Raw genomic sequence first — 6,000 nt, forward strand, 5'->3', positions numbered from 1 at the left:
TGTGCTATTATGTGGTTTTTTTGCGTGTTATTTGAAACTTATTTTGTACATAATGTTTCTGCAACCGTATCTTACTGCAAAAAAAGAGCTTCTGGATATCAGGACAGCGATGACTCACCTCAGATTAGACAAAGATTTTTTCTACAATAAGCAAGACGCACAAGACATTCTCCAAATACCCGACAGGGCCGACATCCCCGTTATTTGCAAGAGGAAGCGACGCAGGTACAGGGGACAAAGAGCCAGATGCCGGTAACTGAAACAACAGCCATTGTCAATTCTGTTGCGTAATTCCCATTTCTGATTCCCTTGCGTTAACTACAGGATTTTTTTCCCTTCTTTGCCTCAGTTTATTTCCAAAGGGTCAGCTTTTCCACAAGGCTGGTGAAATTGTATCTAATAAAAATGTTATTCAGTTTATTTTATTCATCGTTCGACATGGTTCTCCCTATATAGTCATTTACATAGAGAGCTGGGCCAATGCGGTTTCTGCATATTGACGCATTTACATTACACTTCAACAGTTTATGGCAGCCATGTTAGCTCCCCATTAACATTACATTAGGAATATTTAGACAATACTATCTAACTTAATGTCTAGAATTAGAACAATATAAAAACATTCTAAAAGTTGGCCTAACTCTGTAAATATATGGCTCTGGTTCTCCCTATTTGTCTTCTTTGAGTGGGCTGGGACTTCCATTACAGCTCAATCAGTGTCTCTTAAACAGCACGGCCATCTGGGTCAGATTTGTACATGTTGCTTGGTATGACAAGGCTGCAGCAAGACACAAGAAATGTCTCCTTACGCTGATGTATAGTGTGTATGTGTGCTTATATGCACATTTGTTTCCTGAACTAGAGAAAGTGGGGGTGGTGTGTTGTCTTTCCAGAGTCCCAAAAGACAGCATTTGACCTGATATGTCTTCTCCAATCATTGTAAATTGAAGTACCTGTGCCTTGGCAGGGTTAGCCCTGGGATTTAGACTTTCATCTTCAGACATCCTTTCATGAGAAGCAAGCATTTTCCCAAGGTTAACTTGTGTCTTGTGTTGTAAATTTAGGACAAATTCAAGGTTCCCCTCTATTGTTACAAACATAAATTGAGGATTACATACTGTATATTGGCCCTATGTGAAATACCTACTATTTAAAGATCAGTGGATAACATTTTTCTATCAATCTTAAACAACAGTTTGCCAGTCATTTATTCTTAAAAATGTCATGCCAAATGATTCCAAATGATGCCATATTTTCCAATTATATATTTTCCCGTCCCATTTTGTTTTAAGTTTTTGTTTTATCATCGTTAACTCTAAATTGAATACCTGAAACTGACAAATGTATCTGTCAGTTTATCGCCTGTATAAAAATGTAAACATGTTCTGTATGGGTTCCTGTTTAGTGTGGTCTCCTTGGCAACTACAGTATTGAAGAGGTAAGGTGCCTTCCTGATTCTGCTGCCATGTAATGAGAGGATATTTGGGGATTTACTTTCACTTATGGAAAGCTGTTTGTTATGGATTTCATAAAAAATATATACATTATATCTATTTGGGGGGACTAACACAGGAAACATACCTTGCAAATCTTTATTCAGTAAAGGTGTTATAGATTCCTTTCGGAATCACTCTATGCTGTTATCAGAGGCAGGGTGGTCAGTGCATGTCTCATATTGATGAAACACAACTGTATTTTCTCAAGGCGTCTAATTCAAACAGGCTAGTCTCTGGATAATCTCACTTGTTAATGTATTCCAGTAGGAACAAAGTCAGAGCTCCTGGCCACATCGTGCAAACTTGGGAAGAGAATGTGTGCTTTCTTCTTACTGTACAGGCTGTAGGCCTGTTACAGTAACTCGCAGTCAGATGTGTCATAAGACTACAGTCAAATAGGGATTTTATGCATGTTTTCCAGGGGAAAATGCAGCTTCAGATGGACAGAACAACATGACTGTTATGTGTTTTCCAGCGGAAAATACCTCAAAAGAAAAAGATATAAGGAAAAAACAGACTAAATCAGCTGTACGGTATTAAGCATCTTCTTCTGAAATGGGTTTAAACGAGGTCAGAGATCTCGTATTAATCATACTGATTTATCATCAAGACTCAAAAGCCGATGGCTGGTCTCCTGCCAGAGTCCATCAGAAGACAAACCCACCTGGTTTATATTTCTGTTTTCAGTTCTGGGCCCAAGTGAAATTAAAAAGCACTAATGCCTGTCAGTGGTTACATCCAGAAGTAACATCCTTGCCAAAAGAAGCATGATGACAAACAGTATTCCAAAAGGATGTGCATTGAAACAGTATTAGTTGTTATAGTCTTTGGATAAAAGAAGAAACTACAATTTCCTTAGTCAATTTTCATCACTGTCATGGCAGCCAAGACAAATATTGCATCAAAATGTGTCAAGTTGTGTAAGACAGAAAGGTGGAGTAAAATGGATTTGCCAGTTGTTCTAGGCACAGGGAATAATACTGTTGCATTGGATACGAAATACATTGTGCATTGGGTTCCTCATCAATCAGGTATTTTTGTTTTGTGTAGTTATGCATTAAAAGTAACCAAAAAGATGAGTTATGCTCTCACAACATCTGATGAAGACACTTTTGTTTTAGAAAAATAGATACAGAGAGGAATACTACAAAGCAGGATCAATGAGCCAGCTAATTTGCCTACATATTCTGAAATAACTTTTCATTTTTTAGAAAGTTAATCTTGAAATGGGTATGGTCTAATTGACTCAAACACCAAAAACACATATTTCTGTTAAACTTTCTTACTGAACCAGAATTTTTGGGGCTTGTTTCTCAAAGTAAGCTGTCTAGATCATTAATTATCCTATGTAGTATACTTAGAAAGTGAATAGAGATATCAACAGCTGCCATTTAACAAATATTCTCTCATGCTCTTGTAAAAAAAAATCTATTAAATATAACTTCTTCCACAAAAGAGATGGGAACATTTCAGAGATCATCATTTATAACATGAGTAGACCCTTAGATTGCTCTACTGGGCAATTAACCAATCTGCACAATACATCTGAAGCTGCATTAAAACATCTGCCTAGATACATCAATGTCAAACCTGTAGTTAGCTAGTTTTCTATTTAATAGCCCGCCAGCAGTCTTCTCAGGAATCAAATTGACCATGTGGAAATCTTACAGTCAATCCATCATGTTTAAGCAAAAATAATTCTGATTCCAAGTTTGAATGATTCAACGATGGTAAGCACTTCTAAGTTCCCACCTGCTGAACAGTACTTTAACAGTCAGTGTGTTGCTGCTGTGGACGTACTGTAGAGCTGTCATAGAGGGCATGCCAAGCAGTCAACGGGTCTCAAAGCCAGCTACTGCTTAGCAGCGCGAACATCCAAATCTGTTGAGAAATGTCATACATGACCCTGCACTTGATGGTCCTTTGGGGACAGTGACCCCAATGCACAGGTCAGTGACTTTTGTAACCAAAACCCAAAGGGTGCTAGGCAATGTTACTACTGCAAAGTAATCTTTAACACACATGCTGTCTCTGAGGGGTGCTATGGAAAGTTGGCCACAGCCAGTCGACCTTCCTGAAAACTATAAGGTAACCCGCTGTTTTTATAAAGGCTTTTACATTTGTAAAAAAAATAAAAAGTACTATTTTTCTCTCTGTCGTTTACACAGAGTTGAGTTGTGGGGAAAGGTCACAGATCTGTTTCTTTTTATCACATTGTATCTATTCAGCATATCTGATGCCGCCCACATACACATCTCAATCCATCCATTCTGACCAGATTTTGCTGACACAGACCTTTGCAACCAGATAATCACTGGTAAGCTAATTTAGTTCTAACTTTCCATGGTTGAAGAGTACATTTATAAAGCTTTCCTGCTGCCCATAAATAACGTACATTGTTAAAACTTATTCTAGCATTCACAGTTGAAGAATGAACAAGGCTCTTCTGTTGCAACCTTTTAAGCAATTCAATCAAATATATGGTTTAGAATTGAAGACGGGTGGAGGGATGAAAATTGATTTAATCTGGATCCTGTTTTCTGTGTTCCATTTTGTTTTCAATATCTGAGAGTTTAAAACCCTTTCATGTCATGCGAAAAACCTGTTCCCTATAAAGTGTGTTTTTCACATTTGTTTCTTTCTGAAGATAATCAGATATATTCTCAATTACTCACAAGAAACATTTTCCAGGTTAGATGGGTCTTTAAGAGGGAAACTGTTGGCGTTTGCCGTATAATTTTTTATTTTACATATTTTCATTCATTTGTCTTCTGATTGCTCTCCAAGAGTTTCATGTGTAAAATATATTGTGCATATGAGGTCCAAAAGTATTTGGACAGTGACACATTTTTTGACGTTTTGGCCCTGTACACCAGCACTTTGGATATAAAATCATACAATGACTATGAGTTTAAAGTGCCGACTGTCAGCTTTAATTTGAGGGAATCCATATCAGGTGAACCGCTTAGAAATAACAACACTTTTTGTACATAGTCTCCCCATTTTAGAGAACCAAATGTATTTGGATAAATAAATGTATACGTGTTTTAAAGTAGTCAAAAGTTTAGCATTTGGTTCCATATTCCTAGCACGCGATGACTACATCAACTTGTGGCTACAAACTTGTTAGTTTCATTTGCAGTTCTTTTTGGTTGCGTTTCAAATGATTTATTGCCCAATAGAAATAAATGGTAAATAATGTATTGCGTCATATTGGAGTAACTTTTAATCAAATAAGAATATAATATATTTTTGAACACTTGTACATGAATGTAGATGCTACCATGATTATGGATAACCCTAAATGAATTGTGAATAATGATGAGTAAGAAAGTTACAGAGGCACAAAGACATTACCCACAAGACATGCTAATCTCTCACAATTCCCAATAAGCATTTTTTCGGGGGTATGGTATTTATGTCTCTGTAACTTTCTCACTATGGCTAGGCCAGCTAATGACCACGCTGCAGAGCTGGACAAGATTCATCCCAACCAATGCCAGCCTGCTCTTAATCATGGCGTGAATCATTAAGCTATTTCAAATGTACAAAAGCCCTCTTAATAGCCCTTTTGTATGCATTTTCTCGAACATAAACCTTCCTCAATCGCCTGCACTGCGTTGCTTTGAATGAGTAGGGATATTCCCCTAAGGGCCCCCCACCCCCTTTAAAAGTTACCTTCAGCAGCTGGTATTAGTCAAGATGAGCTTCCATTGTTGTCCTTTTAGCTGCATAGCTCTCATAAAAGGGAAACATTAAATGCCCAGTTAGGGACATGCAACTGCCAAAGATTCAGTACCAACTTTTTGAAATTCTACCCTGCAGAGGCCATTTTAATTCGCCAAGTGTAACGCCCTGGCCATAGAGAGGGGTTTTTGTTCTTTATTTTGGTTAGGCCAGGGTGTTACATTGGGTGGCCGTTCTATGTTCCTTTTTCTATGTTTTTGTATTTCTTTGTTTTGGGCCGTGTGTGGCTCCCAATCAGGCACAGCTGAAGCTCGTTGTTGCTGATTGGGAGTCACACATAAGGAGCATGTTTTTCCTTTGGGTTTTGTGGGTAATTGTTTCTGTTTTGAGTATTTTCCTAACAGGACTGTTTGCTGTCATTTTTGTAGTGTTCTCTTGTTTTTTGAATTAAATATTCTAATGATGAACACTAACTTCGCTGCACCTTGGTCTCTCTCTCACGACAGCCCTTACACCAAGGTCCCAGATAGTAACACTGTCCTGTATAGTAGAATTAGAAACTTGCTTTGGCAATGACACATTGTTGTTGGAATACTTTACCTTTAACTCATTCATCTAAAATTGAGTATTAATGTAGGTATACAATATGATGATACTGTATGTGTCCGCAAAAAATCCACAGAATAGTAAACCTACAGCCAAATAGTTTTTTATCGAAATGACTAAAATGTCAACCTTTCAATAGCAACCTCTCAATTTCATCTAAACTCTCCCTTTCTATTAAACTGTGATTTATGCACCCATCATTGAAACCATC

Source organism: Salmo salar, chromosome ssa28, assembly GCF_905237065.1.
Source record: "Salmo salar chromosome ssa28, Ssal_v3.1, whole genome shotgun sequence".
In the NCBI taxonomy this organism is placed as follows: domain Eukaryota; kingdom Metazoa; phylum Chordata; class Actinopteri; order Salmoniformes; family Salmonidae; genus Salmo; species Salmo salar.